Source organism: Antechinus flavipes, chromosome 3 (genome assembly GCF_016432865.1).
Source record: "Antechinus flavipes isolate AdamAnt ecotype Samford, QLD, Australia chromosome 3, AdamAnt_v2, whole genome shotgun sequence".
NCBI lineage: Eukaryota > Metazoa > Chordata > Mammalia > Dasyuromorphia > Dasyuridae > Antechinus > Antechinus flavipes.
This window is the reverse complement of record NC_067400.1, coordinates 39,190,889-39,217,603: the sequence shown is the minus strand read 5'-3', so window position 1 is coordinate 39,217,603 and position 26,715 is coordinate 39,190,889. Positions and strand designations below refer to the sequence as shown.

The 26,715-nt window shown below is 33.8% G+C and overlaps 1 long non-coding RNA gene across 1 annotated transcript in view; it reads right to left on the bottom strand.

The window, feature by feature from the left end:
• LOC127552913 (uncharacterized) overlaps positions 1 to 6,187 on the bottom strand; it is a 239,524-nt gene extending 233,337 nt beyond the window's left edge. Inside the window, exon 1 of the long non-coding RNA XR_007951612.1 lies at positions 6,020 to 6,187. This is a non-coding gene — a long non-coding RNA (uncharacterized LOC127552913). The remainder of the gene's footprint in view (positions 1 to 6,019) is intronic.
• Between the last annotated feature and the right edge of the window lie 20,528 nt (positions 6,188 to 26,715).

Genomic DNA, 26,715 nt, shown 5'->3' with positions numbered 1-26,715 from the left:
CTCTAATGGTATTTCTGTGCCTCAAGAGTACTGTACTATGCCTCTCAGGTGGGTTACAATGAGGAAGAGATCATGAAAGTATAGACACAATGGGGAAAATTAATTTTCGATTTTGCTTAAAAATTTAAAAAGTAGGGGTATGATACGTAGTATAACCAGTCATAAAAAAGAATTTATTAAATGCTTGTTATGTACCAAGTATTGGAGATACAAAAAAAAAAGGCAGAAGATTGTTCCTACTTTTAAGGAACCCACAGTCTAATGGGGGATTCAATTAGGTATGAACAAGCTACATACAGGATAAAGGAAGATAGACAATAGAAGAAAGACTCTATAGTTAAATAAGATCAGGAAAACCTTATTGCATAATTTGAGGTTTTAGTTGGTACATGAAGGAAACCCAGGAAAGCTCAAAGACAAAAATAAGGAGGGAAATAATTTCAGCAATAAATATGCCCAAAGTTGGGAGGTAGGATGCATTGGTGAAGCAACGGAAAATGACCAGCAAATGTGCATTGTGGAATACATGGGGGTGACTGAGGTTAAAAATATTGGGAAGGTAGGAGGGGGCCTAGTTATGAGGACTTTGAATGTCAAAGAAAGGATTTTATATTTAATCCTGGAGATGATAAGGAATCACTGGATTTTATTGAATGGGGGTAGGGTTGGGGGAGAAAGTGACGTGGTCAGATGTGAGTTTTAGGAAGATCAAATTAGAGTTTTCCTTATTCTCTACTGGCTTTTTTTAGTTTCAGAATACATTTTCTCAGACAATAAACGACTACTTTCTATTTATAAATCAGGAACTATCCTAGAAAGAGTAAGTGAAAGAAAAATAAACTACAGGTGTAATTAAATACCTTACTACAGACTTAAATGCATTTATTCTCTCTTCTCATCTAGCTTTCTGTTGTCTATGTGCTCTCTGACACCGTTCTAACAGTTAGGCTTGTGTCCTTTCAATTTCAGTGTATATCTTGTTGCTTTTTAGAATGTAAGTGTCAACGACCTCTTTAATACCATTAAAGCTCATTTACTAACTTTATCTTCCCTTTAAATGCTTCCTTCTCAAGCTCTCTTTTTTTCTAGACTAACCATTAGATACTATATAAATGGTAGCTATTATCATTATCACAACTGTTCAACTCTTATTTTATTTTTCTGCCAAGGAGAGGCCTCTTTGAACTACAAAGGACCAGACCAAAATTCTAACTGGGATTTGATACCCCAGATACATAGATAGTTAAGAAGATTCTAACTACCTTTGAGAATGAGTTCAAATTATTAGGTCAGTAAACTACACAAAAGGGCAGGCTTGAAAACTGAACCACACACTGAGGAGTAACCACCAGTGAGATCTGAAAAATCCTGGAGAATGGGAGAAGTATTTAAATTAAAGGACAAATATCCTAAAATCATGGATTCAAAGCTGGAAGGACTCTTTGAAATAAAAAAAATCTCCATTTTGCAAATAAGAAAATTGAAATACAGAGAAATTAAGAAATTTACCTAAAGTCACACAACGAGCAAGTGGTTGGCTCAGTCTTATAAGCCAGGTTGTCCTGACTTCAAATGTAGTGTTTAAGAGATTAGAATCTATAAATTCTAGACAATTCCTTCCTTCCTTCCTTCCTTCCTTCCTTCCTTCCTTCTTTCCTTCCTTCCTTCCTTCCTTCCTTCCTTCCTTCCTTCCTTCCTTCCTTCCTTCCTTCCTTCCTTCCTTCCTTCCTTCCCGCCTTCCTCTCTCTCTCCCTCCCTCCCTCTAATCTAATCCTTCATTTTTGTATAGGAGGAAAGTGATGACTAGGGAGGTTGTTCAACTTGACCAATTCACTTCTTGTCCTATACTTTTTCATTTTTGTTCTCTCTATGCCCCAGGACTGGTCTACACCAGTCTCATTTTCATTTACTGAAATTCTCCTCCTCCTTCAGGCCTCAAATCAAGTTCTACTTCCCCCATGAACCCTTTAGTAGATCATAGGATCACAGATTTGAAATTAAAAGACAACTTGAAAGTCATTTGATCCAACTCTCTCATTTTACATGTGAAAACTGAGGTCCAGAGAGATTAAATGATTTTTACAAAGTTTGTCCAAGCAGTGAATGCAGAGCTATGGCTTGAACTCAGAACTCAAAAACCAGATCAAGAATTGATTTCACTATTCCATATTTCTCCCTTTCTTGATCCTTTCTCTAGTTGAAAGTGCCTTCTCCTTTTTCAGATTTCTGATTACATTCTGCCAGGAATTTCTCTCATTTATCATACTCCCTTTTTTTGTAATAATTACTTGTATAAATGTTTTTCCTCCTCCCCAGTCTCCTAGACTGTAAATTGGGATCTGGATGCATCTATGTAACACAGATGGCTCCAGAGTGAACTAGCAGATGTGTTAATAATATTAGTATTTAGATTGTTTCTTAAGCTTAGCAAAACACTTCATACATAATCCCATCTGATCCCTACAACTGTGAAGTAAGTGCTAATATTTTCCTTCTTTCACAGATGATGAAAATTATGAGAAAGTTTAAGTGATTTTCCAAGGATTACATTGCTAATACATATCTGAGGCAGGATTTGAACTTGGGTCTTCCTGACACCAAATGATTGCTATTTAGTTGCATTTTCTAGAAACCAATGAATTAATATATATTTTTTTTACTTCTGATGAAACTAACAAAAAGTGAAAGCTATTCATTTCTTTTTTAATGGCTGAAACTTTTCCCGATACTATTTCCCATTGTGAAAACACCTTCTACACTCAAAGGCAGTGTTGTGTGCCTTTCATATCAAAACATCTGCCACAACAAAGAGTGTGACTGAATAGACTGAGAGAATAAATACAAGGCATAATAAGCGGCCTTAATACTTAAAAAAAAAACCCATGGCATCAAAACTAATTTTGTGTAACTCACTTTGATTCTTCAATAGCTCTGTGATGTTACTGATGTAGACACTCCCCCCAGCTGGGCAGATTGCAATCCATCTATATCTCTTCATCCTATGTATCTCTTGTCCAAAACCTCCCCTGAAACCTCTACCCAAGAGGCCTTCCTCTCAATTTCTTGACATTCTGTGGATCCTATTGGGGCAAGCAGGCTGCCCTTTGGGTTACCTTTTATGTCCAGGTATCTTTCTGATAATAAATCTTTATTTTGTTTCTCTCCAATAATTCTTAAGTTGAAACACAATACATAGTCCACTTTCTTCTGCCATGTTTTCTACTATTAACTTTTGGGATGAATTGTAAATTGAATTCTTCAGACATTGGGGAATTCTATGACATGTAGCCATTTAATATCAATTGACAAACATTGTTTTTTTAAAAAGCTATATCTTTGGATGTTGTCAATTTCCCAATGGCAATCCAGATTTCAATTTGATTCAGGGTCCAGTTTATTGTCTATTCACTGCGTTTGAATAGCTCACTGTTTGGGGGAAAGCTATTATTATTATATATTTACCCAAATATTATACTTAGGCCTGAGGGTTGTACAAAGAATAAAGATTATTTGAACTCTAGGTCTTTCACTGAAGGCTTCTTCTAATACCTCATCAAGGTGTGGAGGGGTCTCTGGGCTCCTGAATGACTATCTCCATGAAGCACAAGCTCTTAATAACATCTTGATGCAACTAACCAAGTTCAAAGACACTCATCCCCAACTTGGCTGCAGTGGGATGAGTTGCTAGCCAGAACAATTCTCAAAGACCTTTGAATTGAGAGGTTCTAGGCTTTTTTTTTGTCTTTAGCAGTCTGGTAAAGTCTGTGAATTTCTTTTCAGAATGATGCATGAATGCATTTTTAAATGCACAAAATAAGGTGTATGAAATTACAAAGAACACCAACAAATTGAAATGGTTATCAATAAAAAACTCATAAATCTTAGGCTAAAAACTCTTGATCTAATGGGTGCCTAAGGACTTGTGATCTGTGATGGCAGAAGAGAGGAAGATCCTTAAAATATGGAGGGCTATGGCTATTTGATCCTCCACTAGAATTTTCATGGACTTTTAATGAATCCATATATTTCCTAGATTAAAGGGAACTCATACAATAACTAATTTAGAACTGGAAAGATCCTGAGAAGGTCATTCAATTTATTTCCTCAATGTTATAGTATAAAAACTTAAGGCCCAGAGGTCACATAGATCATAAGTTCATGAGAGTCCTTGGATCCAACTGCAGTACTTCTTTCTTTATATCATTATCTGTTAGTCAGAGATCATTAAGATATATCAGCGTGTTTCAAGGATTATTTCATGACATACTATAGATAATATAATAGACTAGGAATGAGTGCAATCTGAACCTAATGTATGATTCAAGGATATCAAAATAGAATGGTGCAAAGATAGTCTTTAGAAGTCCTAGCCTTTTGTTAAATGAAAGAAATTATACAATTAATACAAGAGGGGGTGATCATGAAACTGATATTTTCAGTGATGTTCATATGTGGAAACAAAAATTTCAAGGTGGAAGAGACTTTAGAAGCCTTTAAGTCCATATTTGACTAAAAAATCTCCATTGTGACATCCCTAACAACTAATCATCTTTCTTTTGCTTAAAGACCTGGGAGAGAGGAGACTCATTATGAAATGAGGTAGCCCACTCCATTTTTGCATCATTCTAATTATTATAGAAAATATTTTTCTTCCACCAAAATCAAAAACTAACCCTCTGGGTTTTCCACCTATTATTTTTAGTTGTGGCCTCTAGGACCCAATGGACAGGGCAAATTCTTCTGCAGGAAATCCTTTCAATTTTGAAGATGACAATTATCTCCCTCTTAAAGCTTTTTTCATTTCAGCATCAGCATTTCCTTCAACTGATTTTCATTTGATATAGTTTAAGTCATTCTCCCTCATCTTCTCCATTATAGAGGACACTTTTAGAAGGCTTGTCAATATCCTTCCCAAAATGTGGCATCCAAAAGTGAAAGTAATATTTCAGACATTGTATGACCAGGACCGAATGCAGTGAAATTAGAATCCACTTTGCTCTAGATATTTTGCTCTTTAAAACACAGCCTATGATCGCACTAGTTTGGGGGTCTTGGGGAGTGCTTTATTTCCTATTCATCTTCAGTTTATAATTTCTGCTTTTTTCAAACAATCTCTTGTCTGGTCAAATATAAGAAATGATAACTTAGATACATTTTCTTCTTCCCTTGCTTCTCCCCTAATTCTTTCACTTTCTGAACATCATTTATTGGTTTCTTGTCTTTTCTAGTGGGGATCCTGCAAAGTAAAACACCTGAGTCACTTCACACACTAGCCCTGCTGAGGAGGAGAACCAAGATTCAGGTAACCAGCAGTTTCATTTCTAGCCCCGAAAGATGACAATCACCAATATCTTTCAATTTGGGGAGGGCAAATGGGAGTAATTGTTCATAAAGCTGCAGGAGCCACATGAAACCAATATCACAAAACAGAACTCTGAAGAATCCAGCAATCAGGAGTTAGTCATTCCGGCAACAAGCATTTATTGGTCATCCGCAGGGTGTAAAGCTCTGTATCCGGCCCCCTCTCCCTCAGATATAGTTGAAATAACTCATGCAGTTTGGGCTGAGAAGAAACAAACAACACTCGGGAGCTCCATTTCATAAATCATCCTGCCAGGCATTGACTGGCGGCTTACGGCCTTTCTTAAAGCACATTTCACATCCCTGGGGTGTGCCGAGTCGGAGCTCTAATGTAAAATATTAGAACATCACGTGAAGTGTTTATTGTGGCTATTTCCCCATTGCTACTGCCTAGAAAGCCTCATGCAACCAAACCTATGTGCCTCTGGTCTTTATGAAAATTAAAATTTTAATGTCTTTCTAACTAAAGCACTGTTTAAAAAAGGATACTCAGTCAACACTTTTCAGGTGGACTGATCTTAGGCCAGGCTGAATAATTTAGTGGTAAAGTTCTAAAATTAACATGAGCTAATACTACATATGATGAAGCAAGTTCTGCTCAACAATAAAAACCAACTTCATTAACACACAAAAATCCATGGGAGAGTCGATCGCTTACCTGGTTTCCAAATACTAGCAGAAACTCTGAGGAAAAACCGAAGGCCACATGGAGAATAAGAAAACCAATTGTTGGTTTTTTTTTTCATTCTAGCAAAGTCAATTGAATTATATATCCTTTGTATTTGGAAGTTTCTTTTGCAGATTATGGTTTCAGATTTCAGGTGACTTCCTCTGCAGAGAGATAGGAAAGGATGTTTCAGTAGCGGCCCATTATCAGAGAAGAGCAGAAAAATTCCAACCAAATTCTCCGAGAGGTTTACCACGTCTCTACCAATTGTAGTAGATTTTGCCTAGATATTCAATCAATTTAACCAATATTCATTAAGCTTCTATAGCATATGGAACACAGAAGTAGACCTGGGGAAACCACACTTTAGAAAGACTTAGACATACCAATGACCTGTGATTTTTGTAAGAGAGAGGGAAAAAATCCCTCTGCCGAGGCAAATCAGAGCCCCACTATACCTTGAGTTCTTTAGAATTGCTGGAGATGTTAAGTACCTGACCAGGTTAAAATTGTGAGAGATTTTCCAGATTTCATGTCCAGTACTTTATCCATTATCTGACATTGCCTCTTAAGACATAAACATGAACAACTATAATTCACAATATTACACATGAAGGGCATTACTTGTTGCCTAAACAGATGCGGATAAGAGATATTGCTTTATTAGTCAGTTTTGCTAAATGTTTTTTGCTTGTCACTAAGTGATTATGGGGGTACATGCTAGGTCTTCTAATGACTGTGATATAAAAATACAAGGCATTATTAAAACTAAAAAAGGGAGAAGTACATCAGAGAGATGAAAACCAAATGTTTTATTCACATTCATACAGACATTAGAACCTAGCTTTCTCTAATCTGTACCTGACCAAGAATCTTCTCTACAGCTCCCCTAACAAGAGGTTAAAGCCCCAGACTTCCTGAATAAAGGGGAAATCCTGCACATACCATGGAGTATGGTCTATCAAAAACAATTTTATTGCTATCTTCATGTCCAGTTCTAAACCAATGATTCTATGAACATCCCTAACAGTGCCTTAAATATTTTTTGGACTAGATCTATGATTTCAAGATCATAGAGAACTCCTGGAGAGAAAAATCTCTCTGCCAATGCAGATCAGCATTTACTCTGTTGTTATACATGGACTTGCCAAATTGCTCAAAGGCACTGAGAGATTAAGACTTGCTTGTGATCACATAGTCAATATGTTTCAGAGAAAGGATTTTTGACTCGGAGGTTAGCTCTCTATCCACTCCACCACAGTTACACCACAGTTACACAGTTACCATTCACATAATAAGCACTTGTTAAATACTAACTAGATTAAACTGAATTGAATCTCCATTTTATATATAGGGAAACTGACTCAGAGAGGGACAGGGAATAGTAAATAGTATCCCTATAACTTAAAAACAGATTCTCAGATTGTGAAGCCAGTGACTTTATATTGGCAAAGTATACAAGATTTTGAACTAAAGAGAATCCAAGAAGAGTCTAGGATACATTATTGTCTTAGTTTAAGGGTATACCCAATATCATTACAGTGTGATGAATATAAGAGCATGGGTGAGAGAAATGAGCACCTGGCCCTTTCATCATTAGCTATAGCATATTCAGAACTATTCTGCTGGATAAATATAGTTACTTCTGAACTGTTTGGAAATTTTAATATTTTCTTGAGCCACTCCTAGGCATCAAGTATTTTTTTTTTTTTTTAGGAACAATTGCTGGGCAAATGGTAGGTCTGGTCACAGAAATGCTTACACATTAACATGGTTTAATTTCAATTAAATGTTATGCCATTCACATGCCATTAAGATGTTCCTGAATACAAATCACATAGGAAAATGATAGAAGAGGAATGGGACAATCAATCATCGGACAGATTCATGGTCAACATCCAGCAAAATGAATTTTTCAAATTGTTCTTTTCCTGGTTAGTATGTATGTTCATATATACACTGCATATATATATTTATACAAGTACATATACATTAACATGATAGAGGAAATATGGTATAGTAGTTAAAATATAAGTCCTTTGGAGATAGGATTTTCTTGCTTTTGTATTTGTATCCTCAAAATATGCCATGATGTCTATTCATAGTAGGTGATTTATAAATGCTTAGAGCCAAGAAGATAGAAAAGAAAATAAGAATAGCCTCAATGATGATGGATCTTACCATTATTACCATTACCATTATCCCTCCTAAAAGTACTTAAATTAATGCTTACTGATTGACTGATTGATGGTCTTGGAGTCAAAAAGACCTGCCTTTCTTCCACTAGCTCTGTGAGCATATTCAAATTACTCAAATTTTTGAACTCTAAGCCACTCTATAGGCTCAATCAGGTTAAAAAACCATATATTTGCTGAATATTAACAATGGAGCTTAATTTATATCAGGTAAGCTAAAAAGAAAATCCAGAACCAATACTGAATTATGTTTCAATGCATTGGGTCCTCCTATTAGTCTGGATTGTTTCAGTGATGGGAGGAAGCCATATTCATTGAAGCATTGATCTAGAATTCAATTGTCTCTCAGCAACCTGTAACTTAAATATGTATCACTTTTAATTTAATATTTTCCCATGTTACATGTAAAACAATTTTTAACATTTGTTTTTAAACTTTGTCACTTCTTTGCTTCTTTGCTCATCAGTATTTACCATAGTGCCCACAGTAAGCATGTAATAGATATTTGTTTAACTACTAATTAAGTAATTCATTATTTTGTCCTAGTTAATATCTCTTGTGCTACTTCCTTCATGCAAGTCATTATAGGTAATATATAGCATTCTATCTATACATCATTTGTTTACCATATTATCCCTTGGTTCACACAATTTTGATTCTGTAATGATTATGGGGTTCTCAAAAACATGATTCTAAAACCATCTGGTGATTTTATTGGATTGCAAGCTCAATGTGAGACAACAGGAAGAGACATCTTTTTTAAAAATTGAATTAATTTTTTTAAATTTAAAAAATAAATTTTAGGCTATATCAAGAAAGACACAGTGTGAGAAATAGAGATGAGAGTGCCTCTGTATATTACCCTAATTAGACCTGGATCACTGTAGATTAGCAATCTCAATAATTTATAATATTTATTTTATTAATTTTATTATTAGCTATTATAGCTGAGTCCTGAGAAATCCAGTGTCCGATATAGGCTCATATAATATCAGATTGTGAAAGGACTTGAATTCAGGTTTTTCAGGCTCTGATTCTGGCTCTCTCTACCCAATTTACCACACTGTCTTTCTAGAATTTATATAAACTATTATGTTTTATTTTGGGTGCCACATTTTAGGAAGGTCTTTAATAATCTGGAGAGCATTCAGGAGAGGATGACCAGGCTTTAAATTCATGCTTTTTGGTTATGGAGTAGGATGTTAATCTTGGAGTAGGACATTATGATGATTGTCCAAGGTTGCTTATTGGGAGGAAGGATTACATTTAGTATACTTGACCCTAATGAGAAAAATTAGGCAAGTGCAAAGTTGCAATTTTTTTCGCAATAATTTTATAAATTTATTTTATAAATAATTAAAAATAATTTTTACTGATTAGAGCTTACAAACACAGTATGGAATGATTTGGAATAATAGTTTCTCCACTCACCAGATATCTTCAAGTGAAGACTAGATAAGCACTTGCCAGTTATGTTATATTTTAAGCTGTTTGAGAACAGTCACATTGTCATTCTTTGTATTTGTATTTTTAGTACATAGGATGGTATCTAGCACACAGTAGGCACTTAAATATTTGCTGATTTTGTTGTAGAGCATTTTTTTTGTTCATAGTCAGTGTAAGCTAAATGACCTTTGAAGCCCCTTCCAACTATGAACAAATCCTATGATTTTGTTATTCACAACTACATAGAATGACCTGGAGAAGATTGGTGATGGAATAAGGAAAATATTACTATTTGGCACTCAGTAATTAGTGTTTTCTGAATCGAATAGAATTGAGTTGAATATTTTCCAAAGAAGTGGTTAGATCTTAGTTGTCAGTTTGTTTTGTCATAGATTGTGTGTTGATGAAGAACTGACTTTTTGTGAAAAATTACTCTGGAATTGCTTCTGGTACTTTCCCAGAGATTGATGTCAATCTAGAAATCTAGGATTTTATGAAAGACTATTTGATCCTCTTTCTTTCCATGATAGAACACATGCCATTGATGACAGATGAGCATCTCTGCCTTGATGGCTGCTTCATTTCTATCAGTGCTTTGGGACTGACGTAGATTAGTGTTCGTTCAGAAAGAGAGTATACATGTTGTAAAAAGAAAGCAGAGCAGCATATGTGTTTTTTAGCATAATCCTTTTCATGAATGATAGTCAATACTGGAAAGTATTTTCCATGAGTAATTTCATTCTTTTTTTTTTTACAAGACATTAAATGGTGGTGGAATATTTGCACATTAAAACATGCATTTATTTTTCAAGATTACACCTGCGATCCCTCTGGATTGTGCTGTCCAAATACTTGCATATGTTAATTGACAACATTTGTACAAAAATTACTACCAATTTATGCCTTCTGTCAGCTTAAAAGCATATTATAGAAAAATGTTTTTGAAGCCCATATCAGAAATAAAGGGAGGAGGGGGAGGGAAGGCACTAAGTCAGCATATTTAAAATCAATTCCTAGCCATGTTGCAGAGGCAAAATACATGAATTAGTCATCATACCCAGAACAGAGGACTAAAAGGTTTTTCATGGTTGATAATCCAAGTAGGCTGGAATCTTGACAGGGCTCCAAGAATGATCCCAGTGGATCATTCATGGAAGAGCAGCATTGGATAGCCTCCAAAGGATGCTCTCAACAGGAGATAAAATGCTTGTGATTTAAGAGACTAACAAAAAAGTAGTTGGCTTTAGAAGGTATCAAAGACCCAAATAAAATATAGTTAAAATTTATAGAATGATTAAAAGTTTGAAAAATTCTTAGCATATTTTATCCGAGTTGATCCTCACAATAGTCTCATAAAGCAGTTGTTATTAATAGTCCCATTTTATAGTTCAGGAAAATGAGGTTAAAAGAAGTCAAATCATTTGCCCAGGGTCATAACCATAATTGTTTAAGGCAAGATTTCATCTCAGGTCTTCCTGACTTGAAGCCCAACACTGTTCACTTCACCATGTTTTGATAGAAAACTGTAATAGTTTTTAACTTTCAACATGAAGCAAAAAAGAAAGCTCATCTTTCTCCAGAAAAGTAGATTTTCATTCATAGCTATCCATTTCTAGAAGCATGAGAAACAGAAAAGAAAAATGAAAGAAACATTATAGAAAGCATCAAGAAGTACAGTTCTGCTGCTAATGTTAGACTATCAAATACCCAGAATTTCAGAAAATATATTTCAGAAATAAAATCAGTTTCACTCAGAACTGAGACTCTTGCTAATGTCAAAATCCACCTTCAGGACACAGATTCTGAGGAATTCTGGACTGAAAGGGACTTTACACATAAAAGGCTCATTTAACTAAAAATGGAAGGCAATGTCACTTAATGAGCAATAGTGAAAGGCATGAAGTTAATGGGGGAGAGGACACAAACAGAATCTAGAGTGGGCTTGGTTCTAGTGCAGGAAAAACAATGGTTAAAAGAAGGTACCCCTAAATGTGGTTTCTTATTACAGTTCTATAATTATGACTCTATCAGGGAATCTAGGGGATGCTGAAGAGATCCAAGGGTTTTACAGGAAAAGTATTGTTCCTGTTCAGGTTTGTCTGAGTGATTTCCCAGCTCTATGTCATAGATAAGGAGACACACAGGGAGATAAGACTGAAAGATTCCCCAAAATGAGAGGCATACAACAAGTAGGAGAAGTGGGCCTGGTTAGATCAGAGACCATCTTTTGGAGAAAGGCTAAGCCCCTCAAACTGGCTACATCAGAGCTGTAGAACTTGAGATGAGGAAAGGATAGCATACATCATTTAATCTAATCCCTTTGCTTTACAAATAAGAAAACTGGGATTGTAGAGTAAGAGGCTCATGGAGTTTGAAAAAAACCATAGAAGTCATCCAATTCAAATCCCTTTTTTATAGATGAAGAAAGTAACTCATTCAAAGTCACACAGCTAACAAGTGGTAGAGCTGGATTAAGTGAAATAAAGTGATATGAAAGAATAAGCAGTCAGACAACTAGGTAGTATAACTAACATACAGTAAGTTTACTAATGTAGATAGTTTCATTAACACACATCTAGTTAGTGTCACTAACACACAGCTAATTAGTATATTGATGCAGCTAGTTAAGATCACTAACACACAGCCAGTTAGTATTACTAATGAAGTTATTTAACATTAGTAACACAGCTAGTTGCCATCACTAATGCCAAAAATTAGTGTCATTAATACATAGCTAGTCAACATCACTAACACAGAACTAGTTAGTATTACTAGCATACAGCTAGCTAACATTGCTAATTAGTGACTCATGGTTCCTAGTTCATGGTTTTTTTCACCATATTATGTTGCCTCCTCTTTTTTTTTTTTTTTACTATAATGTTTTTAATAATAGCTTTTTATTTTCAAAACACATACATAGTTTTCAACATTCACTCTTGCAAAACCTTGTGTTCTAAAATTTTCTCCCTCTCTTTCCCCCAATCCCCTCCCCTAGACAGCAAGTAATCCAATATTGGTTAAATATAAGCAATTCTTCTGTACATATTTCCACATTTATCATGCTGCACAAGAAAAATCAGATCAAAAAGCAAAAAAAAAAAAATGAGAAAGAAAAAAAGCAAGTAAACAACAATAACAAAGGTGAAAATCTATGGTGTGATCCATATTCAATTCCCATAATCCTCTTTCTGGATATAGATGGCTCTCTCCATCACAAGTCTATTGAAATTGAATTCATTATTTGAAAGAATCAAGTCCATCACAGTTGATCATCAAATAATCTGCTTGTTGCTGCACACAATGTTCTCTTGGTTTTACTCACTTCACTTAGTATCAGTTCATGTAAGTATCTTCAGGCCTTTTTGAAATCATCCCATTGATTATTTCTTATAGAACAGTCAAATTCTGTTACATTCATGTACCATAACTTATTCAGCCATTCCCCAACTGATGGGCATCCATTCAGTTTCCAGTTCCTTGCCACTATAAACATTTTTGCACATGTCCTCCTTCTTCTTATACACTATACTCTTCAGTGATACAATTGATATAAAAGTCCTCCTGAGTATTTTAAATAATCAGACATTCAACCAGTTTCTACTATTTGCAAAGCTCTATGCCAGGCATAGAGGTATAATGACAAAAATAAAACAATGCTTGCTGTCAAGGACCTTATATTTTCTTGGCAAGTCATGACAAGTACACTGATGCAGGGACTGGTAGAGACAGATAAAATCAGCTCACAAAAGTGTACTGTTAAATTTTCATTGTGAATATTTATACCTTGGAAATGGGCAAACGTTTCAAATCCTGGCTTTGATTTATCATTTTGTTGCTTTCTAGACTTAAGAAAATGATAGAGAAAATCTCAATTGTTCAGATTAAGCTTAAAAGTGTGTGAACCTCCTGAAAGAACTGGTCAAAAAATTATTAGCACATCCCTTCAGATAAGTAAATATAATATCCACACAGAGAAAATACATTTCTTTGGGTTGGTGAGAACAAAACAAGGGATTAGAAAGGGGAAATTTAGAAAAATGAAGGTTGCCATAAAATGTCACAAAATAAGATATTTTTGATATGTAATAATATGTTTGATATTTTTATATATAATAAGATATTATTGGAACAAAAAATGCACTGAAGGAAAGAGCAACATTTAAATAAAATGCCTGCACTTTTCACTAAACCCAAGTGACAGTTGATAGAATGTCATATTTTTTTTTATAATTTTCTCCATGGAAAATCAAGATTAATATTGAGATTAGTCACTCTCATTCCAGAATACTCACTTGCTAAAGAGGTAGTTGCCTCCTGAAGGAGGGTTATCTCTATTTTGACTACCATCTTTTCCTACTCCAATAAATCTCCCTTTCATCATGAAATGTAGCCAATTCTATTAGGGAGTTATCCATGCAATATTACTTCTTATCAGAGTGATTATGTGGATAAGTAAAGTTCAAAGGAGATTATCCAAATGATGATACCAGGGAGAGAAGTGCTGAACAGCTTTGTCCACAGATTGGCTATTGTTTTTCGACCATGTTTTATGAAATAGCAGCACTTTGAGAAAGCATGGCATTTGGAAAATATTTTCCTTCATTGGAAAGTGGCCAGAGCAAATGTTTCATAGATATCTCTTGTGTGCAAATTCTGTGGAGGGAATATTAAAATGTAAAAGACATATGTGAGAAAAATCATCTCTTCTTACTAAGCAGATACATCACTGAGCATATATCTCAATGGGGTAAAAGGCAAAGAAAGACCACATGCATATCAAGATATTCACAGCAGTACTTTTTTGTGATAGCAAAAAAGGGGTGGGAGAGTAAGTATATAACTATTATATAATGGTTAAATAGACTGTTATAAAAATGTAATGAAATATAATTATTCCATAAGAAATAATAAATGAATAATTCAGAGAAATGGAAACTGATAAAGACTGAATTAAGCAGACTCGAGAACAATAAATCAAGCAGCATTTATTAAAGCTTTTATTATCTTTTAGGCACTGTGCTAAGTGTTGGAGCTAAAAAAAAAAAAAAAAAAAAAAAAAAAAAGAAAAAGGGATCTCTGCCATCACAGATTGTATATTCTCATGAGGTAAAGAACATATAAAAAAAAGATCCCAGTGTCAGGCAAATTCCCTTTCTTTTACCATATCATTTTCCTTTGAAATGAGACAGATTAGGACAAAGAGAAGTAAAAAGAAGATGGAGAAAAACAGAAATTTAAAAATCTCAAAACTACCGGAATAGAGCTAATTTACCCACAAATAGAAAAGGAGAACAGAAAGAACTAGAAAACATAATCCAACACTTCGTTGTTTATAAGAAAAATACTTGAAACAGAGATTCACAGATAGTTAAAGTGAGAGCATGGAGTAATATCTATTGTATTTATTTCAGTTTAATTGAGGGGAACAAAATAAGGCATACAATAACTATGATTTCAGATAAGATTACAAAAAATAAATTATAAAAAGTAAACAGGAGAGTTTACTTAAAGGCATTATAGGTCATTACTCAATCAAGAATCAATATATGTCTATATATATATATATATGTCAATAATGTCTAAATATTTAAAAGAAAATCTAATCAATTTAGAAGGAGAAATACATAGTAAAGTTATAATAATGGGTGACCTTAATGTGCCTCTTTCAGATCTAGACAATCAAAAGATAAAAAAGAAAAAAGTTTGTTATGGGCCAGAACTCTGTACTTAAAACAAGGATTCTTACAAGGTGTTAAATCAGTGGAATTGATAAAGACAATGGTTATAGTTTAGCATGGTGATGAATAGTTGTCTAAGTTCAGTATGATTGATTTAATCTTATAACAAATAATGATTTCCTAGTGATAAAATGATTGGTTTATAGTCAGTGTAGAGCATATAAGCCAGGGGGACACAGAGAGAGATTCATTTCCACCTTCAGTCAGGCTTCTGGTGGCTCTCCTGGCAGACTGAGAGGCTCGGAGAGAGGGCCAGAGAAGACAAGCAGACTGGAGGCTGAAGCACAAGCTCTTGGACTATTCAATCCCATCTTTGGTCAGGCTCCTGCATTTCTCCACTGAAACCAAGCCTCTGGAAGGCCTTTAAGAAAGCTAACTGGGCCCCAGGAAAGGAGACAAGACTTTGAAAGAGATCGTAAAGGATTTGGACTTTAACCCCTGTCTACTCTTGTGATGCTTACTCTACTGATAGGAAGGCTGCTCCAGAGACTTCCAGAAAACTGAACTAAAAACACCACAGAAATTAATGATCTGAATAGTACTTTAGAAAATTAGAGATGATAGCTCTTTGGATGAAAATAAAATGGAATGAGAATAAAAAGAAATTTATGAGCATAAGAAAAATTTCAAAAATGAAGAAAAACAGAAATAGTAAACATAATTAGCTGATCACAATAAAAAAATTATATTCAATAAAGAAAGAATCAAGGACTAAGTGGAAGGTGAAAGAAGGTGGATCATAGAGCAAATTATAGAAACAACAGGAAAATTATGAGAAAATGAAAATAATGAGACAACATATATAAACATGAGATCCGGCTACAGCAGTTGTTAGGTGAAATTTCATATCTTTAAAGGTTTTTTTATTAATAAAAGAGAAGAAACAAAAAAAGCATTAAACATAATTTTTCTTTTTAAAAAATTGAACAAATAAACAATCTACTAAGCAACAAAGTAGAACTTCTGAAAGTTAAAGAAAATGACAAAACAAAGTAAAAAAATCATTGAATTAATAAAAGTAGTAGCTTAAACTAATAAAATAGGTAAACAACTAATCTGACTTTAAAAAAGAAAACCAAACTCTTCCTTTCAAAAATGAAAAAGGAGAAATCACAATGATTGAAGAGGAAATAAAACAAGTTATTAAAATTATCTTGCCCAATTAAGAAAGCTAATAAGAAAGGGAAAATAGGAATATTTTAAAAATAGCCATATTAACAAGAAAAGAAATAGACTATTTAAATAATTTGATATTAGAAAAGCAAACTGAAGTAGACATAAATGAATTTCTAATTGGGGAAAAAAACCTAGAAACAGATCTATTCCCATGTGAATTATACCAAACATTCAGAGAACAATTAATTTAAATAATACATAAACTGCTTGCAATAAGAAGATCTATTTCAATGATACAGGTGTGCTCTTTATTACTGAGAAATAGAGAAAGAAAACTATGAACTAATAGCATTATTAGTGATGAATATTGTCTAAATTATGTAAATAAAATATTAATAAGTATGTTACAACAATATATTAGAAAGATTATCAGTATGACAATGTTGGATTTATACAAAGAATGCAGAATTAGTTCAGCAGAAAGACCATAATTATAACAAATGATGTTAATAATATAAATAATAAAAATGTGTGATTATATCAAGAGATACCAAAAAGGCTTTTGACAAAATCCCGAATTTCTCTTTTTAAAAAAATCTAAAAGGAACAAGAATAAATGAATCTTTTCTTAATATAGTATTAAATTCAAGAGTAGACCAGAAGATAGAGCACTGGACTTGATACTGAGAAGATCTGAATTCAACTTTGGCCTCATATACTTACTACTGTATGATCTTGCCTTGTTTTTTCATCTGGAAAATTGGAATAATAATATCACTTAACACTAAAGGTTGCCATAAAGATAAAATGAGTTAATATTTGTGAAGCTCTTTGTAAACCTTGAAATACTATATAAATGCCTTATATTATTATTAATAATCATTATTATTTATGATAGAGAAAAATTAGAGATCTTCCCAATAAGATCAGGGATAAGGTAAGCATGCCTATTATTATCATTGAGAGAGAGCGAGTGAGAGAGAGAATGAGAAAGAGGGAAGGTGTAGGATTCAAGCCCAATGCAATAGACAAACAGGAACTATTGGACAAATCACTTTTGACCAACTAGCTGGTGAAGGTCAGTATAGAGAGAGTTCAGAACAGATTTATTATCCCATAACAGTGTATGAGCAAATTTCTAAGGCTGCAATAAAAGCTTGGAATTCTCTCCCTGGACAGCAAGATAGAAATAAATCTTTTACAAAAATAGAGCAAGGTCCCAATGAACCTTTTGCTGATTTTGTGGGATGTTTGCAAACAGCTGTAATAAGAACCATTGGAGACAATGCAGCAACAGAAATAATGACTAGACATTTGACTAAGGAAAATGCCAATGAGGTTTGCAAGAGAATTATATGGGGGCTAGACAAAAATGCTCCTTTAAGGGAGATCATAAGACGCTGTGCCACAGTGGGCACAAATGCTTATTATGCCCAAACTATGGTGAACATGGAAAGACAAGGTCCTTCTTGGCAAAGGAATTCTAGAGAAACTTGTTGATGTTTTCAGTGTAGAAAAGATGGACATCTAAGAGCCCAATGTAGATACAGAGATATAGTGAGAAGACAGGGTGAGAGAATAAAACCCAAAACCCCATGTCCAAAATGTAACCGAGGCTTTCACTGGGCCTCTGAATGTAGGATGACCCAGAGAAATGAGAGGCAGGACCCAGCTCCAAAGTATCAATCAAAGGACAGGTGGGGCATGATAGCAGCTGAGGTTACACCCAGAGAGACTTTAGAAATTCAGGACTCTGATGTCATCAACCAACAGAGAAGCAATCAGGATTACAATTGGGAAGAATACAGGCCTTTTAAGACAACAGGGCAATATCCAGTGCAAACAGCTCCAATGTAATTACCAGATGATGAGGAGAAATCCCAAATTTGGTAAATAGAAGGGAATTAGGTTAACTGCTTGGGGAAGAGGATCTGCTTATATTTCCACAGATGGAGAAAGAATCAGATGGCTGACAATGAGACTGTTAAAAAGACTTTTAAAAAATCTTCAAGAATCATTGGATTTTCTAACACAAGATGAGATTGTTTCAGTTCTTGAAAAACCAGCAAGAATCATTGGATTCCTTGAGATGAAAAATTGTTGATGAGACTTTTTGCAGTACTTCAGAGCTTACAGGAATTATTAGATTCTTGGCACATGAACTTTTGGACTATTTCTAGGACTTATGGATGTGTGTAAATTTTCAGGATGATTCATGTTATTTGTTACATTACTACTGGCCTGTGTTATATTGATTATGTGTTCATGTAAAGTATGTGTAATGCCTCCCATATTGATGGATTTATGTATACCATGTATATGTGTTTCAAAGTTCTGGCCCATATTGATGGATTTATGTGTACTTGTTTCTAGTGAGCCCTTTCAGAAATCCCCTAATCTGATTTGACTTCCTATTTCCTTTGGTGTTTTCATCTCTCTTCCTGAGGTGTCAGGGAAGGTGTGGTCATCTTTTTTGGAGGGTTCTCACTTCCTTGAGAAGTCAGGGAGGTCATGACCACCCTATGTTCTAAAACAAAAGAAAGGGGGAGATGTTGGAATCTTTACAAACTGCTAACTAATTAGAGTTGATCTGATCTTACAAGAAGATGTTTTGGGCCAGAACCTGAAACAAGGTACTAAGTAGAACTAATTAGTACAATGCTTGTGTTTACACCTTTACTCATCGGAGTTCACAAGTATGCCAGATTCACAAAATAAACTTTGTAACTTTGTGAATTCACACCTCCCTTAAAGCTCTTAGGGCCAGAGAGCACTATGGGAGAAAACCCATAATCCCATTCTCTCAGAAGAGTCTTATATAAGGCCAGTGAAGAAAGATCTATTCCAGAATATTTTCCACTTGGCTGGCTGGTGGCAGAAGAAGAGTTTTCAGAGGAAGAAGCTACAAAGGCTTTCTCAGAGGCAAGACAGATTCAACTTGGTACTGGCTCTGGAGGCTGAAGAAAGCAGAGGCAGAGGCTGAAGGACAAAACCTTTGGATTTGGAGACATTCCAAGGGCTCTAAGCTAACCGGGCTATATTGGAGATAATAAAAGATCTGAACTTTTATCACCTGGCTGCATTTGGGAAGAAGATCACCACAGGAAGGAGGGAAAGAGGGAAAGAGAAAGAGATTTATTTATAAATTACAGTTATTAAGATAAGTTCCAAATGGTTTTATGACCTAGAAATAAAAGCAAGGAAGAAAATGCCTTTCAGATCTAGAGATGGGAAAGGGCTTATGATTAAACAATCAAAAAGGAGGATTGCACAAGATAAAATGTACAGTTTTCAATATGTAAAATTCAAATGCTTTTACATTGACAATGCAGTTAAAATGAAAAGGGAAACAGGAAAATGGGAAAACTTTTTCTGTTAATTTCTCTGCTTAAAGTTTTATTACAAAAATATATATAGAATTGATGCAAATTTATAAAATGCTGAACCATTTCTCAAAAAATAAGTGAATAAAAGATGTGAACAGGCAGTTTTTAAAGTAAGAAATACACATTATAAACAATTAAATAAAAATAGTCTAAATCACCAATAGTTATAAAAATACAAATTAAAGCAATTTTGAGGTTACAACGGATAGACCACCAATTAGCAAAGATAACAAAAGAAGAAAATGACAATGTTTTCAGGAAGAAAAAAAGGTATACTAATGTACTGCTTGTGAAGCTGTGAATTGGTCTAGTCATTCTTCAAAGCAATTTGGACCTATGCCCCAAAAGTTACTAAATAAATTGTGTATCCTTTTTTAGCCAGTTACATCACTACTTGGCCCTTATCCTAGAGAGCAAAGAAAGCAGGAAAAGACACTACAGGTACAAAAAGGTGCTTTTTTCATAGTAATCAGAATTAGGAACTAAAAGACTATCTTTTTATTGAGGAATGTCTAAACAAACTGATATAACATGCAAAACAAAGTGAATAGAACCATGAAACTAATTTATATGAAGACAGCCCAGGATTCAGGTCTAAACTGTATAAAATTTTTCTTGTGGGAGAAATGATTAAATGAGGCTTTATGCTTTGCATGAGGGACACCATGGTTGAGAATCGGTTGACAATGTAGAAGAGACATTGTCCTACTTACAGACTTAACAACCAGAGATTTGAAGGATATTATTTTTTGGTGAAAACAAAAATTCTCTTTCACTTATATTGAAATATCTAATTCCTAGCAGGAAAATGTGAAATTTTCCTGTCTGTGAAATGTCCGGTATATTCTAATCAGTATAACTTCTCTTTTTTCTTTTTGTTACTAACTTGGATAAATGGGTTTGTTGACTACTTATCTTATAGTTACCAGGTAATTAATATTTGATAGGAAGGAAGTTAAGTCTTTGGATATAGTTTGAGGTTCTCATTTTTTATTAAGGAAAAGTGACTTGAACCTAAAAATATTTAAGTGAGCAGAAAGACACAATTTTAGTCCTATATCTCCTTCTGAGGAGAGTAGAATGGACTACTTGATGGGTCCAATCTCTTGACTCATTCTTGGCAGTAATCAAAATTGCCCTTGGAGATGAGTTGGTGAGGCTCCATAGACATTTATCCATGTTTCCTTGCTAGCCATATTTAGACAAGATTTCTGTGGCCAAACAACTTACATAGGCTATATACATACCTTACTCAATTATAACAGCTTGTAGAGAAAAAATAACCTTAAAAGACTTTAGGGTTTGATTGTTCCAATGAAAAGATGAATCGGGAGCACTGAAATGAAATGAAACATATCACTTAATAGAAAGTTGGAATGCTGAGAGAGACAAACATTTTCTGGTGTAGTCAATACTGGAATTTGATTTGTTGGATTATATATGTTTTTGAGGAGAATTTTTTCATCCAATTGTAGGGGTGCAGTAGGAGAGAGATTATAAATGCATGTAAAAAGAAGCAAACACACATATAACATATATATAACAATATATTATGATAATTATTTGTACTTTTTATGAAAGGAATTCCAAAACTTGAGATTTGGAAACAGCAAACATAAGCCCTCAAATGTGTCACAACACCAACAATGACAGATGTAAAATGAAAAAATGTAACAATATAGAATAATCATTTTTCACACCATCTGATGATGTCTTTAATTAAAAGTTCACAGAGAAGAGGAGCCATATATTGAAGCAACAAACCCAAGCTGTACATGATTGGATATCAACCAATTCAGATCATACAATGAAATAAACATTTAATTAGGTGGACTCCATTGGATTTATAGAATCATAGGATTAACTGCTTACTACTTACTCATAAAGGATTAGTTAGGTTACATGTTTTTGCCTAAAGCAGATATTTTATTAAATTAAATCATTTATGATGACAGGGAATACAGAATTTACATCAGAGTCAATATTTATAACAATCAACCACAAGACAAAATGTATTTATCCAAACAATGTTTAATCCTTAAATATATTAAGGAAAAAAATTCCAATATGCATCATTAGGGTGATAAATGGCATACTGAACTTGCATTCAGGAAGCTTTAGGTTCAATTTTGCTTCAGTAATGCAATAATAATAATAGCAACAATTATAATTTACTACTTAACTGTTATTATTATTTATTATGGTTAAATTTTTATAGTATTTATTCTGTGCCAGGCACTGCGCTAAGTGCTTTACAAATATTAACTCAATTACTCCTTACAGCAACTCTGGAAAGTAGGTGCTATTAGTATCCCCATTTTATAGGTGAGAAAACTGAATTAAACAGAGGTTAAGTGACTTTCCAAGATTACATGATCAGTACATGTCTGAGGCTAGATTTGAACTCAGTTCTTCTTGACTTTAAGCCTACCGTGGCTATTTGACCCCTTTGATTTTGGCTCCTGCAAGCCTTTAAGGTCATACATTTGATATTCAAAGAAATGCAATTGAGTACTTGTATTTTAAAAATCTTTTGAATCTTTCATAAGTCTAAATATATGCCTCTCAGAATAATCATTTGATTTTTTTATGCTTTATTGCTTTTAAGGGCTAAAAGAACAAAGTGATATTACAATATTGCTATATTACACTATATTACAATATAAAAAGGGCATTATCCCCATCTTTGGAAGGAAATACTCTAATCAATTTGAAAATGTCAATCTTTATTTTGACAGAAAAGTATTTTCTTTTTTTTAATTTTAATTTTTTGACATCTTTTCTTCTTGTTAAATCATCTTTATTTCAAATTTTTCCCTATGGCTACTAGAAAAATGTGAATTCTCTTCCAAATGTCATATTTTTGTTGTTAGGATGTTTGTTAAATGATGATATTTTTCCTCTATAAATCAATTGTTTGCAGGAAGACCACGAAACAAATTTTTTAGTTAATCAATGATTTTAGAAGATCTTGTGGAATAGAAATTTATTTGCTACCCATGGACCACAACATGGTCAGATTTATTGAAAGAAAATAACAGGGGCATCTGGGTGGCACGATGCATATAGAACACTAGTCCTAGAGTTAGGAGGACATGAGTACAAATTTGAACTCAAACACTTGACACTTACTAGCTCTATGACCCTGAATAAATCACTCCCAATTACCTCCCTCTCCCCCCCCCCCAAATAAGAGGGATCTATAAAATTATAATATTTTGTATATTGGAGGACATTTGTCCAAATCAGAAGAGTATTCCAGAATTCACAGCCTTTGTGTCTGAGGCTTTGCTGATGAAGACAAATCTGGTATTTATTATCTGTAAAGATCCTACTAACTACTCTGATGTAAGTCCTGACAAAAGTGTTTGGAAAAGAAACTGGGACAGTTTAAAAATGGAAAAATCACCCCTTTCCCATTATTCAAATGGATTACCACTTTTCAAGTCTATTCAATGGTCAGTGTGTGACTAAGTATTCTGGGTACCTTCTTGGTTACAAGGCAATCAAAGCAGCTCAGCTTGTAAAATGGATGAGGAAGATCATAGTCAGAGCTCAGGGGTCACTTCCTACATGAATCCTGTTCTTTTCTTCCTCTTCAGCAAAGTTGCTTCCCAAAATTAAGAAATTTTATATTTGCTTATCTATGTACATGTGCTAGAAATGGTTTCTCTTTTGATCAGAAACCCTGATGTTCTTATCTTCCCAGAATGATTTTTTAAAAACTAGATAAAAGAGGCCTGATTCTTTGCCGTATTTTAAAAAATTTTTTATAATAACTCTTTATTTTTCCAAATACATTCAAAGATAGTTTTCACCATTCATCATTGAAAAAATATTGTGTTCCAATTTTTTCTTCATCACTTCTCCCTCCCCAAAGCAATAAGAAATCTATTGCAGCCTGTATTAAGTAAATAAATAAACATTTCCATATTTATCCTTCTGTGCAAGAAAAAGCAGAACAAAAAGAAAAAAAATATGAGAAAGAAAAAGAATAAGCAAACCAACAACTACAACAACAAAGGTGAAAATGCTATGTTTTGATCCATATTCAGTCTCCATAGTTCTCTCTCTGGTTGTGGAGGGCACTTTCCATTGCAAGTTTATTAGAATTGCTAAAGAGCCACGTCCATGCTAGTTGATCATCACATAATCTTGTTGCTGTGAACAAAATTCTCTTGGTTCTGCGGACTTCACTTAGCATCAGTTCATGGAAGTCTTTCCACTTTGCTTCATTTCTTACCTTGCCTTAATCACTGAACAATTATAACCTCAGTCAAACTGAGATCTGGAAAAGACATTAACTTAAAAAAAAAAAAAACTCTATACATCTGGGGCCATCTCCAATTGTACTTCTCTATATCTTGCCACTGGATGCAGTTGTCTGTGGACAAGAAAATGCCCAGCCCTTCCTCACTTAAATCCAATTCACTTGCAAGTTATGGCATCAACTAGATGTCATGATCCCCTTCTACAATGAAGAAGAACAACAATATGTGGTATTTGCACATATCCCCATCTGACTCTCACTCCCACACCCAAGAAAATGTCAGTTCTGTAAGTACAAGGACTAGCCTTGGTTTTTTACCCCAGCACCAGGTAATGTAATATTTGCTGAACTGAATTTAAAAGTTTTACTCTTTGGTGTTTGATGCTAAAAAAGACTTTCAGGATCTCCACAGATCTCCAGTTATCAATGATGTCATTGTAAGATGATTTTCCACATGCCAACAGTTTGATTTTACATGTTGAAATCAGACACTAAAAATACAGGCCATTATTTTTTTCATGTTTTATGGCAGTATTAACCAACCTATCTCCTTTCTCTTGAGAAATTTTTAATTCAATAGAAGAAAAATGCAACAAGTTATTTTGCCATTAGTAAGAAATGGTTTAGAAGAGTTGGGCTTAATCAAGTCAAAACCCCACAAATATACCAATTTTTAACAATGGAACTTAATTTATATAAGTAAGTTAAAAGTTAAAAGTCATGTTGTAATGAATTGGGTCTTCTTTATTAGTCTAGATTGTTTTAGTGACGAGAAGAAATCATATTCACTGAAGCACTGATTTAGAATTCAATCGTATCTCAGCAACCTGTTACTTGAATATATCTCTTAAACTCTGGTTAGGCTCAAGCTTCTTTTGTTTCCCCTCCTCTTCCCTGTCCCACTCCCTTCCACTATTTGTTATTTAAATACTTTTATCTCTATCAAGTTTTAAAACTATATTACTGTACATTGCATACACAATGTCCACAGTTTTATTCTCTTGAACATTGTGTTTTTTTTTTTCTATAGATCTATACTAAACATATTCAAGGTTCTGAGACTGTTCATTTTCTCAGTCTTTTGGAATACCATGTGAGTCTTCCTACAGTTTACCTAGCCTTGGCTAACCCAAGCTAGAAAAGCACTTTTAACTTGGAATCCAAAAAAACCTATATTTGTGAAAATAGAATTGATTGTAAATTTGTCTTGATTGACCAAATAGTACCATTTTCAGCAATATAAAGTACATTTTCAGGGAAGGGGGATTTCTTATTTTTTAATCTTTGCTCTTTGCTCAGCATGATATATGGTCTATTGGTCTCTGAGCCAGAAAAAGACCCAACTGTCATCTAATGTTAATTCCATCTGTGAAATTTTCTTCTTTTGTGACCATTGGCAAATCATTTAAATTGTCCATTTCAGTTTCCATTTTTATTGAATCAATAACTTACAAGATATTAGGTTTGGGTAGATTAATGCTATATGGTTCTCAGAATAAATATTAAATAATCATATTATTGCATATTTTATTACATAATATTGAACCTAAAGGCTATTGTCATAGTATTTTTTTCCAATTCATGTTATAGTACCAAAGTATCAGAGAATGCTATAGCCAAAATTTCACATTAAAATGTAATTATTAATAATCACTTTCCCATGTAAAATATTTCCCCCATTTCCATATTTTGAAGAATTTATAATTTATTTATTTGGACAGTTCATCCCCAAATAGATTACAACCAATCTATGCCTTCTTATATATTTGTTGTTTATTTTTATTATATATTTCCACATATTCTTCATGCTAGATCTATTTAATATGTCAGAAAGCCTTCATCTAGGTCAAATGAATTCAATTAATAAGCATAATATTATGTACTAAGCACTATGCTAAATATTGAACATACAAAGAAAAAAATTCTGAGTTCTCAAGAAGCTTACTTATATGAAAAGTGGATATACTTATTTTTGTTGTTCATCTTTCACTCTTATAAAAGGATCAGTGATACCAAGTGTGATATCTTGACTTGTGCTTGAATTGGATTTAAGTGAGGCAAGGTTACACAACTTTGTCAGCTTCATAAAATGAAATTCCCTCTCCAGCTTCAGTTCCCCATGGGTTTTAGTTTTCCAAAAACTATTTTTATAAGATCATGTTGTATCCATATATCCCTCTTTTGTTAGCTAATCTTATCCCTATCTTTTCTATGTTTCTCTCTAAAACCTGAGTTGGTTGAGGACTTGTGTTCCCTTTGGGCTGAAGCAGTTTATTTCATGATACGCTACTTATTTTTCTTCTAAACCTTTTGAACTAGTGGATTAGTTACATAGAGAAATTAAGACATAATAGAAGAGCAGCATCAGTGCTGACCTGATATCCATTGAGAATTTAAAGACATATATCAACTTCTAAACAAAGTATTTCCTGATTTCTCCAGGTGTGAATGCTGTATCTAATACTTCATATTTACTAATGTATGTTTTGCCTTGATTTATCCATGCATATGTTAGCATATCCCCCAAGGTTCATGG